This window comes from Ovis aries, chromosome 15, assembly GCF_016772045.2.
Source record: "Ovis aries strain OAR_USU_Benz2616 breed Rambouillet chromosome 15, ARS-UI_Ramb_v3.0, whole genome shotgun sequence".
NCBI lineage: Eukaryota > Metazoa > Chordata > Mammalia > Artiodactyla > Bovidae > Ovis > Ovis aries.
This window is the reverse complement of record NC_056068.1, coordinates 22525617-22538990: the sequence shown is the minus strand read 5'-3', so window position 1 is coordinate 22538990 and position 13374 is coordinate 22525617. Positions and strand designations below refer to the sequence as shown.

Sequence of the window (13374 nt, the reverse complement as noted above, 5' to 3'; positions counted from 1 at the left end):
ATCTGTGTCTCTTTTGCTGTCTCACATACAGGGTTATCATTACCATCTTTCTAAATTCAATATAAACGTGTTAGTATACTGTATTGGTGTTTTTCTTTCTGGCTTACTTCACTCTGTATAATTGGCTCCAGTTTCATCCACCTCATTAGAACTGATTCAAATGTATTCTTTTTAATGGCTGAGTAACACTCCATTGTGTATATGTACCTCTGCTTTCTTATCCATTCATCTGCTGATAACATCTAGGTTGTTTCCATGTCCTGGCTATTATAAACAGTGCTGCGATGAACACTGGGGTACACGTGTCTCTTTCAATTCTGGTTTCCTCGGTGTGTATGCCCAGCAGTGGGATTGCTGGGTCATAAGGCAGTTCTATGTGCAATTTTTAAGGAATCTCCACACTGTTCTCCACAGTGGCTGTACTAGTTTGCATTCCCACCAACCGTGTAAGAGGGTTCCCTTTTCTCCACACCCTCTCCAGCATTTATTGCTTGTAGACTTTTGGATTGCTGCCATTCTGACTGGTGTGAAGTGGTACCTCACTGGGGTCTTGATTTGCATTTCTCCAATAATGAGTGATGTTGAGCATCTTTTCATGTGTTTGTTAGCCATCCGTATGTATTCTTAGGAGAAATGTCTATTTAGTTCTTTGGCCCATTTTTTGATTGGGTTGTTTATTTTTCTGGAATTGAGCTGCATAAGTTGCTTGTATATTTTTGACACTAGTTGTTTGTCAGTTACTTCATTTGCTATTATTTTCTCCCATTCAGAAGGCTGTCTTTTCACCTTGCTTATAGTTTCCTTTGTTTTGCAGAAGCTTTTAATTTTAATTAGATCCCATTTGTTTATTTTTGCTTTTATTTCCAGTATTCTGGGAGATGGGTCATAGAGGATCCTGCTATGTAAATCCCATGTCTTTGTTTTCTTTAGATTACTTCCTTATCTTGGTAAGTGCATCCTTTAGTTGCCTCGTAGACAAGAGTGTGCACAGGAAAGAAATTTTTTTGAGATCTTGAATCTCTGAAATATCTTTGTCCTACCTTCATATTTATTGATTCTTTGAGTGTAGAATTCTTGGTTGGAAATTATTTGCCTCTCAGATTTTGTAAGTATCATTCCATTGCCTCTTAGCCTCAGGTGTGGCTGTCCTTGATGTCCTAAAATTTTACAGTGCTGTGCCCTGGTGTAGCTCCAGTTGCATTCATTATGCTGATTCTGGAAATCCGAGTCACTCATTTTGAGGAATTTTTACTGAGCCTTTTCTTCAGTGATTCTTTGTTTCCCACCTGACTTATTCCTTCCAGAGTTCCCATTACTCAAGTTCCGATCTCTTGGAGGCCTTTCACTTTGCTTTCCTCATTCCCATGTCTGCCTATTTCCTCTGCTCCCAGGAGATTCTTGCCTGGAGAATTCCATGGGCAGAGGAGCCTGGTGGGCTACAGTCCATGGGATCTCAAAGAGTCAGACACGACTGAGTGAATAACAATTTCAAGAAGATTTACCCAATTTATTATCATTTACTCATTCTCTTAACAAATTTTTGTAGAGTGTCTACTGTTTACAAAGTAAAATTCAAGATGCTGGACATGTTGCTATGAAAAAACAAACATTAAAAAAAAAACTTCCATTTTTGATCATACAGTCTTTGAACCCAACTACTGAGCTTTTGGTTTCTGCTGCCAAATTTTAAATTTCCAAGAGCTGTTTGTGATCTCTGAGTGTTCCTTCTTTACAGCCTCCTATTCTGTAGTTTGGCTGCACTGTATTCTCTTATCATTTTTTATCTCTTTGAGCATTTTGATAGATTTCTTTGAAGTTTTTTTTTTGCTTCTTACACATTTGCCATTTCCTCAGAGTTGCCTTTGTTTGTTTGTTTTGGTTTGTGTCTTTCATGTTAGGTGCTGTCCTCAAATGCCTGTATCTGTTTACATTTAAAAGTGGCAAGTTTCAGCATCACTAATCATCAAAGAAATGCAAATCAAAACTACAATGAGATAACACCTCACACCTGTCAGAATGGCTATCATCAAAAAGATAAGAAACAAGTGTGGGTGAGGAGGTAGAGAAAAGGCAACCTTTGTGCACTGTTGGTGAGAATGTAAGTTGGTGCAGCCACCATGGAAAATAGTATGGAGGTTCCTCAAAAAATTGAAAATAGATCTACCATAGTGTAGTGAAGCGAAAGTCACTCAGTCATGTATGACTCTATGACCCCCATGGACTGCAGCTCACCAGGCTCCTCTGTCCATGGAGTTCTCTAGGCAAGAATACAGGAGTGGGTAGCCATTCCCTTCTCCAGGGGATCTTCCCAACCCAGGGATCGAACCCAGGTCTCCTGCATTGCAGGTGGATTCTTTACCATCTGAGCCAACAGGGAAGCCCAAGAATACTGGAGTGGGTAGACCAGCCCTTCTCCAAAACCCAGGAATCAAAGTGAAGTCTCCTTCACTGCAGGTAGATTCTTTACCAGCTGAGCTACCAGGGAAGCCCCAGAACTACTATATGATTCAACAATTCTGCTTCTTGGTATTTATCTGAAGACAAAAAAAAAAAAACCCATTAATTAGAAAATATATATGCACCCCTATGTTCATTGCAGCATTATTTACAATAGCCAAGACATGGGAACAACCTAAGTATCCAATCACTGATGAATGGATAAAGAAATGTGGTGTGCTTAAGCATGTATAAACATATGAATATTATTCAGCCATAACAAGGAAGAAGTCTTGCTATTTGCACAATATAGGTGAAACTTCAGGGCATTATTCTAAGTTAAATAAGTCAGACAGAGAAACAAACACCGTTCGAGCTCATTTATTGTGGAATCTTAAAAGCAATAATAACCAGCTCATTTATACACAGATCAGTGGTCCCCAGAGGCGGGGTGGGGGGTGTGGGGAGGGGGCGGGGGGTTGATGGGGAGTTGTAGCTGCTGCTGCTGTGTGCTCCGTTGTGTTGACTCTGTGACTCCACGGACTGTAGCCCGCCAGGCTCCTCTGTCCATGGGATTTCCCAGGCAAGACTACTAGAGCAGACTGCCATTTCCTTCTCCAGGGGACCTTTCTGACCCGGGGATCAAACCCAGTCTTTCGCGTCTTCTGCACTGGCAGGCAGATTCTTTACTCCTGCACCACGTGGAAAGCCTGGGTGGGGTGTAGGGGGTGGAAAAATAGAAGAAGAGGCTCAAAAGTTACAGACGTTCAGCTATAAAGTAAATAAGTCATGGGGGGTGTAGTGTATAGCATGATGACTGCAGTTAATAATAATACATGGTGAATGAAGTTAACAATATGTCTTGCATATCTGAAACTTGCTAAGAGAGTAGATCTTCAAAGTTCTCATTATAAGAAAAAAAAGTTGTAACTATGTATGGTGATTGATGGTAACGAGACTTACTGTGGTGGTCATTTTGCTATATATACAAGTATTGAATCATTATGTTGTACACCTGAAGCTAATATAATGTTATATCTTAATTATACGTCAATTTAAAAAAAAAAAGACGGCACGCTAAAACTGATTGGAAGCTCTATGTGTGTGGCTTGGGCCCACTGACCTTGTAGACCTGGCTCTACTATTCTTGCAGAAACTCTGGAATTAATTCCTGTAGGTCTTTCCTTTTGGACTGGTCAGATTTCCCAGAAAAATCTTAGGACCATTCAATTATATTAACTTTTACCTAATCCCCTATTTCAATACAGTAATCTCAACTTTAACTGCCCTCTGTTGTTGGTACAGAGACTCCCTGTTTTATCTTACATACAGTGAAGATGGACATCCTTCTGGTTGCACAGGTAATATAGTAATGGCGATGATAATGATAGTACTAGTTATCTATTGCTGCATAACAACTTACCCCCAAAATTAGCAACTTAAAACAACATGCATTATCTCTGAGCTTCTGTGAGTCAAGACACATGCCTCCACCCTCAGATCTCTCACAAGGTTCTAACAAGAAGTCAGCTGAGGCCAGTCCTATCTGAAGTTTCAACTAGGGGAAGATCCTGGCAGTGCCCTGGATTTTATCTTCACTTGGAAGGTATTTCTTAATTTTAGCATTGTTTGCCATCTGGAGAGGCTGAGAAATTCATCAATGCCTGGCTCTGTTTTGTTTATCAGTATTTCCCTCAATATATCTCTGTCCTCTTGCATTTCACTATAAGCAACAAGGAAGCACCAAGCAGCACCATCAGCCCTGTACTTTGAAATCTCCTTACCTAGAGGACTCAGTTCACTGGGCACATTTTTTACTTTTTACTTTCCACACCTCTGTAGGCAATAACATCAAGTTTCTGCCATGACATCTCAAAGACCTCCCTTCCTCAATTTCCATAAAATGTTTCTTATTTCCCTTTGAGACCTCACTGGCAACATCATCAAAGTTCAGATTTCTACATCTGTTCAACTTAACTTAGGTATTCTCAGATATACACATCAGAAAATCTTCCCAGGCCTCATCCACTGGCCAATTAGAAATCTACTCCATATTTTTAGGTATTTCTTACAGCATGAGCTCTCAGGTGGGACCAAAACCTCTATTAGATAGCTATTGCTGTATAACAAACTGTCCTAAACTTAGCAGCTTAAAGCATTTATTATCTCATCATTCCCGTGGATCTAAAATCCAGACACAGCTTGGCTGGGTGCCTCTACCTCAACACTGCCGTCAAGGAGCCAGCTGAGAAGAGAATCCACTTCCAGGCTTTTGCACATCCTGCTAGCAGCATGCAAGTCCTCATGGACTTTGACACTGAAGACCTCAGTTCTTTGCTTGCTGTCAGTTTGGAGCTTTCCTCGGTTCTCTGCCATGTGGGCCTTTCCATAGGGCAGCTCACAACATGGCAATTGGTTTCCCCTAGAGAAAATGAGTAAGAGAGTGAGAGAGGGAAGCCCACGGCTGAATCAGTCTTTTTCATAACCTAAGCCGAGAAGTGACACCATCACTGTTCCAAAATTTTGTTGGTTAGTTGTCAGACACTATCTCCAGTCCACACTCAAGGGAACAGGATTACACAAGAGCATAGATACCAAGTCATAGGAATCTTTTGGGGTCATCTTGGAGACTGTCAACCACAATACTATAACTGAATATAATATAATTATCACCAACAAAAGCAAGACATGAGCCAAGGCATTGAGAAGTCACACAATAACAGAAACACAGATCAGAGAGAGGAAAGGTCTTCTCTTTAGAGTGAGCAAAAGTCGCTCAGTCGTGTCTGACTTTTTTGTGACCCCATGGACTATACAGTCCATGGAATTCTCCAGGCCAGAATATTGGAGTGGGAAGCCTTTCCCTTCTCCAGGGGATCTTCCCAACCCAGGGATCAAACCGGGGTCTCCTGCATTGCAGGCAGATTCTCTACCAGCTGAGCCACCAGGGAAGCCCCTTCTCTTTAGGGTGGTTACTGCCAATTTCACATTGTGGTTTTGCAGTAGTCACTGACACACTGGCTGCTTTGTTGGTTGGTAATGCAGGCTTCCCAAGATCTCTAAAATCTAATTATGATTGTTATGCAACAATTTTCACAATATTAAATTTATGTGAGTCAAGTATTATATCACTAGGGGTACTATTAAAATCTGGAGGAGAGAAATGTACACTGAGAAGTGTAATCATACCCATTCACAGCATGGAAGGAATCTCAGCTTCCTGGGGTGACACCCACAGTTCCTGCCATAACTTGTCCAGCTTCCCTGCTTGCCTCCCTCCACTTCACACTGACAGCAGTTCATAGGATTCGTCACTGATTGGCATCTAAGCCATTCACCCATTCACTGGTCACCCACAAAGCACTAATCGAGTACCTGCTGTATGCTAGGCCTGCACTAGGCACTTGCGAGAATTAGTCATGGTCCCCATCCTTCAGAAGCACACAGTCTGAAGGGGCAGGTGAACATATACAAACCTTTGGGCTGAGTGGATGGGTCCAAAACAATATTCCAGGTGGCGGTCATAGCAAGGGTACAGCAGAACCAAAACTTGTTTCTTTTGTGTTAAAGTTATGTCCAATATAAGGAAGTGGAGGAGAAAATTCATGGCTGGGATGTCTGTTTGTCTTCATAAATCCCATGAAGATGTTTCTCTGCCTAGGAGCATCAGAAGGCTGTAAGTAGAAAGGTCAGGGAAAACTTTCTCACTCAGACTTGTCTAAAAAAAAGCAGGTTGCCACGGAAACCACTCTATTTATTTATTCTGTGTATTCTCTTTTTCTGCTCCAATCATGGCCTCTCACGTTCTCCACTGAGCCTCGCTCCTTCTCTTTCATTCTTAGATCCTTGACTGTGCCGCTCCTTTTGCCTACAGCCCTCCCTCCACCCAATCTTCCTCCATCTTCCCAGCTCCCCCTTCCCTCTCAGCTCAGCTTGGATACTACTTTCTTTGGACATGCCTTCTATAAGCACCACCACCCACAGAGCAGAGCGATCCCCATTAGCCTCAGAGCTGTCCCTGCTCTAACGTTCTTCATCACTATTCAATGTCTGCCTCTCCAGATTGCTGGACTGTAAGCTCCTTAACGGCCACCAAGGCTGTTATTTGTCATCTTCCCAGAACCTAGCAGAGTACACGGCATATGAGAATGCGCAGTTGAATGGATGAATGGAAAGTGAACAGAGCATTCTCTCTCCCTGCAAGAGGCTAAATAGCCATTTGATGGGAGAGGCATAGAGAAGATTCTGGACGAGGCAACAGGGTTGGGGCTTTCAGGTGGACAACATGAACTTTCTGCTCCCTTCCAACTCTACAGTTTTAGGATATATCAAAGAATAAAGCAATAATAACCTCATTCTTCCTCTATCTGCTCCTTCAAGTACATAATAAAGTCTAATAATTGCAAATCAACCCCCAAACAAGACCAAGTACAAAGGAAATGATCTTTTATTAAAGATAGATTTGAAGGGTCAAATTAACTATTGGTTTCTTTCTTCACTGCTGCTCTTCAAAGGTAAATAAAGCTTCTCATGGAGTAGGAGAACCTCTTAGAGTCCAAGTTCTGAGCTAAATTCTGACCCACCCTTTAGTGCCTGAGCCTCCCTACTGGGGCCACACTTACAGGATGGCTGTTCATACATGATTTGGCTCCTGGCCAACCTTGAGAACTCAGTGAACACTATGAAACTTTCCCCTAAATGCACATAGACACACATATTTAGAAAGTTGCTCTCTATGCATCTCCCTTGAGATCATACAGACCTCGGGTTGAGACGCCCGGCCTGGCATGAAGCAGTCACCAAGGTTTTATGTTCTTGAGAACATAGGTCACCAAAAGCACTGCTTCCCTTTTCTTCTCAAATCCTCAGGGTGACAGCAACCAGTGCAGATCTGACGGCCACCAGCCTCACCAGCCACTGGCAGACACTGAACACTCTGGAAAATCCAGATTACAAACTCCTTGAGCTCTGGGTCTAGGTGTTCAGTGTGGGATCTCAAGTGAAAACACAGCAAGAGGGAAAGACCCATGGAGTGTTCAAAGAAAGAGAGACGTGGATGAGGAAAGACAGGATACAGAGACAGCCTGAAGAAGATGCCAATGATACCCAGAGAAAGAGGTGCATCCTGGGAACCAGGGGCCAGGATGGGAGCTCGGTTGCCTCGGGCATGGCCTCCGCGCAGTGGCCCCCCAGCTCGCGCACAGTGGCCGTGAGAAGAGGCGAGGCTGGACAGCTGAAAAACTGTTTAACTTGTTAGCACGTTAATCAATAAGAACCAGCATAACATTTGTGCTTTGCATCCCTCTTATTTACACAGAAGACAAACTGAAGAAAACTCTATTTCTCCAGCCTTAAATATTTTCTCCCCAGAGCCAGCCTCCTTCAAAATCCACAGCGATATGGTGAGTGGGGAGATGAAGCACTTGGCTATGCTATACTTAGCTCTGACTCAAAGACCAGCTCTTCAAGCTCTTCGCTGGCTCCTTCTCTCCAGCTGGTTTCAAGAGCAGCAAAACGCTCCAATTAAATAGCCAAGAATTTGCAGTCTCCTGTTGAGGCTTCTGCTGTTTCTTATCCCAGAGCCTAGAAGAGTGGTTGGGAAGGGGAGGACAGTGGCTCTAGGGGCAGAGGTCCCAATCCCCCTCCACTCCTCCCTCCCAGAGCAGATAATCCTCAGACCACCCTACCCTGGCCAATACCAGGGTCATCCTGCCCTTACTTCACCTCGGGGCTTCTGAAGGCTTCTCTGATCCCCGCAGGCTAGGGATATGGGAAATGCAGCAATGGTAGTTAAGAGTATCAGACAGATCCAGTTTTGAACCCCAGTCTGCCTCTTACCACCCCCTTATTTCCAGTTACTTAGCTTCTCTAAGTTCCAGCTTTGTTATCTGTAAAATGATCTGAATAATACCTGCCACCTAGGGTTGATGTGCGTATTACATGTGACAATGCAGGGAATGCATTTAGCATAATACGTGTTTCATGGTAGCAATTCAGCAAACATCAACCACTATGATTAAACCTTCCTCTCTCTCTAGCTCCAGCAAAACACTGAATTAAGCCTGCATGCTGAGAAGGGGACGACAGAGGATGAGATGATTGGATGGCATCATTGACTCAATGGACATGAGTTTGAGCAAACTCCAGGAGATGGTGAAGGACAGGGAAGCCGGGTATGCTGCAGTCCATGGGGTTGCAGAGTCGGACACGACTGAGTGACTGAACAACAAAGACAAAGCCTCTTTGCTGGCACTTAACCACACTGGGTTGAAATGGGCTCATTTCACCACTCTGCAGAAAAAAGCCTACTCCAACTCCAGCACCTGTCTTGCCGTGGGTGCACCATAAGTGTTTGACACATAGTGAAGTTAAGAGCTAGAAAGGAAGGGCCTCCCTGATGATCCAGTGGTTACGAATCCACCTTCCAATGCAGGGGACACGGGTTCAATCACTGGTCAGGGAACAAGCCACAGGACAACGAAGCCTGTGTGCCACAGCCACTGAACCTGTGTGCTCTGGAGCCCACACCACAACTGGAGAGAAGCTCTTGGGCTGTGTAGGGAAAGAGCAAATTAGCCAAGATGGTAGTAGTCAGGCTATCTTGCCCCACATTGTGTAAATACATGATTATCTAACAGCTGAGATCACACAGCACCTCGCATGCATGCATGCACATGCTTGGCCACGGGCCACTCTTGTTCTATAAACATATATAAGCTCTACCTGAAAAAGCTCTTGCCCCACGGCTGTGCCCGCTGGTCAACCACAAGAGGAGAATGCAGCATGTCTGCTGCTGCCATAGCCGCTGTGCCAGAGAGAATACACATGCCTGCAGTTCCTACGGCTCCTTGAGTTTTCACAGTTCCAGCTTCCCTGCTCATATCCTGCCTACCCTGGGTTCAGCGAACAGTGAGATACAGCAAGACAGGCCACAGGAAAGATCCTCGTGCAGCAACTAATACCCAACACAACCATATAAGGAAGTAAATAGCTAGAAAGGAAAAAGTCACAATATCTCTGGCCACTCAAGTCCCACACCAGGCAAGCCTCAGACACTGGCTGGGTGTCCCACAATTTAACTCAGTTCTGACACTACCTGGAGATAATATCAGATTCCATAGGCTAAGGGTTCATTCCTACAAGACCCCACACGCACACCCCACTTTAAGCCCCAATCACAAGTCATCTGTGCTTTTTGGCAGACTGGCTATAAATCACAGCTTCCCTTGGCTCCTTCTTGGGGTTCAACTGATTTGCTAGAGCAGCTTCTAGAACTCCGGAAAACAGTATACTTACTAGATCACCATTTTTTAAATAAAAGGATGTAACTCAGGAACAGCCAGATAAAAGTGAAGGGCAAAGTATAGGGGAGGGGCACAGAGTCTCCATGTCCTCTCCAGGTGCACCGCCTCCTGGCACCTCCACTTGTTCACCAACCCAGAAGCTCTCTGAATCCCATACTTTAGGTTTGTTTGGTATTTTTTTTCCTTTTTTTGGCCACCTCTTGCTGCATGCGGGATCTTAGTTCCCAGACCAGAGAATGAACCCATGCCCCCTGCTTTGGGAATGTGGATTCTTAACCACTAGACCACCAGGAAGTCCCTCCATACTTTAGAGATTTTTATGGAGGCTTCACTGGGTAGATGTGGTTGATTAAATCATTGTCCATTGACAACTGATTCTACCTCCAGCCCCTCTCTCCCCCTCCCCAGAGATAAGGAGATGGTAGGGTAGGGCTGAAAGTTCCAGGCCACTAATCACTTGGTTGGTTCCCTGGCAACCGGTTCCCATCCTGTGACATCTAAGGGCCATTCAAAAATTACACTCAGGTGTGATTGAAGGGGGGCTTGTTATGAATAACAAAAGACTCCTTTTCATTTATGACTCATCACTGAGGAAATACCAAGGCTTTCAGTTGCTCTGGACCAAGACCAGGAACAAGGCACGTCTTATCATAAATCACATTACAGGGGCATACTACACATAGGGTCAGCTCACACCTTCCTATCAACATGGATGTAGAAGAGAGCTGTGGAACCTACTCAGGCTTCTGGAATTTTCTCTGTAATATGCTGTTCTTTCTGGTTTGTTTTCTCTGACTTGCCTATTCAACCCCTTGCCCTTTAAACTAAATGAGTCATATGGGGAAGGGACCCCTGCCTCCACTTAAGGTCTGTGAACTTGGTGAAACCTTCAGTCATCAGCCGAGGCAGAATTAACATTCGTTAATTCTCAAGCCAGCGGTCCTGGGCCCTCATCTGCATGGGTTATAACATACCCTGTGTTGTCTTCAAGGCAGAAACGGCCCTAAGAACCACTCAACCGGCTCCAGGAAACAGCTAAATGGCAGGTCAAATTGCCCATAACTTTGACGAGGAGGACGGCTGGATGATTCCGGCGCCTCTCAGGGGAGAAATGAAATGCAGAATCCACACGTCAAGAAAAGGAATCATTAAAAAAAAAAAAAAAATCCCCGATGCAGAATTTACATCCTGCCATAAAACAGGGAAGGACTCAGGATGCAGAGGGATCCTTCTGTTAGCAGCGCGCGTTTGTCAGAAAAACACCTCCCTCGCCCTCGGCTGGACCAGACTGTTTGCTTTCAGACGATTCCTGTCAGGGCCAGACAACCCAGACATTTGCAATTATAGCATATCAATTTGTTTTTAAATTATCAGGTTGCCGGGAAGAGTCGACTCCCTGCCGGGAAGAGGCTGCGCGGTGCTTCGGGGCGGCAGCCCCGCGATGCGCTGCGACCATCCACCCGCCCAAACGCTAAGGGCTTAGGCACCTGCGCCTGCAGCCCACGCTGGGTCCCACCCAGCTGGGCCAACTCGGGTGCCGCCCCTAGCTCACTCCAGGAGCTCCGGGCCCGCGAATGCCCCACCCGGCAGGCCCAGAATGCGCACAGTTGCCAGCGGCGTCCTCCTCTAACCCCAGCGTCCTTCCGGGCGGTTCCCGTCCCCTGCTGGGTGTGTGTCTGCGCTCATACAGGCTTGAGATGGGTCGGGGAGGCTATCCAAGCAGTGGGCCTCCCCGGCTTACCCGGGTGTAGTCCCCCCTTCCTCCATCCGCGCGGGAAGGCCACGGTCAACTCGGCTCATGCACGGGGACGGGGGTCCTCGCCCAGAGGATGAACGTGGCCTCCGTTCCATCACAGGGGCAAGCTCCCTTCGGATGGAGGGCTCCAGAGAGTACCGTGATAGAGCCAGAGAACTGGCAAGGAGGCTTTACCCCTCGCACCACATGGTGGGCGGTGAGGACAAGCCTCACCTTTCACGGTTTTCTTAGCTGTCGCTCCCTCCCCGGCCCTCTCTCCTCCTCACCAGTGTCCCGCCTCTCCTCCAAGGATTCTCCTCCACAGAGAAATGGCGGCCCCGCCCTAAACACGTTCTTGTGCGAGTCTCTGATAGGGGCTGAGGTCAGCAAAGTCTGTGAGCTTCTCTCTCGGTGGGGGCTGAGGGGAGGTCAGGGCAGCTGTTGTCTCCTGGGTGGAGGGAGCCACGTGGGCGCTTCACAGGCACTGAGGACTCCCTTCCCCACCCCCGAGCCAGCTACAGCCAGCCTCCTCTTGATTTTCTGAGGGGCAGACACACCTCGCTCACAAGACCTTGATTTCTTTCCAAACGCATATATTCATTTTGGCTCTGGGACTTGGTCATGGTTTCTTGTGAAGCAATTATCCTGGCCCTTCTATGACAAAGAATCCTTTCTCTCCTTCCTGGGCCAGCTTGTTACAAAGGGCCCCCAAATGTCCCTGGGCTTTCCTGGTGGCTCAGATGGTAAAGAATCTGCCTGCAATACAGGAGACCCAGGTTTGATCCCTGGATTGGGAAGATCCCCTGGAGGAGGGCATGGCAACCCACTCCAGTATTCTTGCCTGGAGAATTCCATAGACCAGAGGAGCCTGGCAGATTACACTTCATGGGGTCGCAAAGAGTTGGACACGACTGAGTGACTAACACAAACACACAAATACCCGTGCCTGAGCTCTCTAGGACAATGGAGCCAGGCCCCCATATCATGGTTGTGGATGAGGGTAAGGACCATTTCAGTTCATTCTGCAGCTCGTACAAACTGAGGCATCTCCAACATCCCTACATCATGTAATCCCCTTTTGCAGAGTCCTGCTGCTCCCCTGTCAGCTCAGAAGCCAAAACATCTCCAGAACTTTGGAAAGAAGCAGCCTTTCCAAGGAGAGTGGGAAGTATGGTAGCTGACAATACCCAGAAACACCTCTGGTGCCAGGTCACGTGGATTTCCAGACCAGAAAGCCCACCAGGTCATCAGACAGAGCTCAGATCACCAGACAGACCCCAGTGAATCCCTGGGAATTTCAGAGATCTGAGAGGCTATTGCTGCTAAGTCACTTCAGTCATGTCCAACTCTATGCAACCCCGTAGACGGCAGCCCACCAGGCTCCCCCATCCCTGGGATTCTCCAGGCAAGAACATCGGAGTGGGTTGCCATTTCCTTCTCCAGTGCATGAAAGTGAAAAGTCAAAGTGAAGTCACTCAGTCGTGTCCAACTCTTAGCGACCCCATGGACTGCAGCCCACCAGCCTCCTCCATCCATGGGATCTTCTAGGCAAGAGTACTGGAATGAGGTGCCATTGCCTTCTCTGGAGAGGCTGTTATTCCTTACCAATCAGCTGCTGCACCTTCATTTTGGTTTTAATTTTTGAGATGCTGAGGCCTCCAGAATTCTCTTCCAGATTATTCCCCTGCTCTGGAGAATCTGGGTGATAAAAAACACCTTTCTGTCTCTACTGAGCCTTTTCTTCATCAAATATATGTAGTTTAGTGCTTGACATCTTCAGAGAAAAATTCTCTCACTATTCCCCATCCTCTGAAAATCCGCTTTCTCCCTGCATTTTTTCATTCGGCCTCTAGAAAATGACAATACTAAAATAACTTACTTTGCTTCTCACTCACTTCA

At 46.0% G+C, this 13374-nt stretch overlaps 1 long non-coding RNA gene across 3 annotated transcripts; it reads right to left on the bottom strand.

The window, feature by feature from the left end:
• Positions 1–2801: 2801 nt before the first annotated feature.
• LOC132657813 (uncharacterized) lies at positions 2802–11806 on the bottom strand. Of its 3 annotated transcripts, none has more exons than XR_009596506.1 (5): positions 7543–11806; positions 7199–7372; positions 5913–6093; positions 4657–4858; positions 2802–3146 (listed from the first exon to the last, which is right to left on the bottom strand). It is a non-coding gene; the product is annotated as an uncharacterized LOC132657813 (long non-coding RNA). The 3 variants fall into 3 exon arrangements; XR_009596507.1 differs by having other exon boundaries at positions 7199–8019; positions 10715–11806; XR_009596505.1 differs by having other exon boundaries at positions 7199–11806.
• Between the last annotated feature and the right edge of the window lie 1568 nt (positions 11807–13374).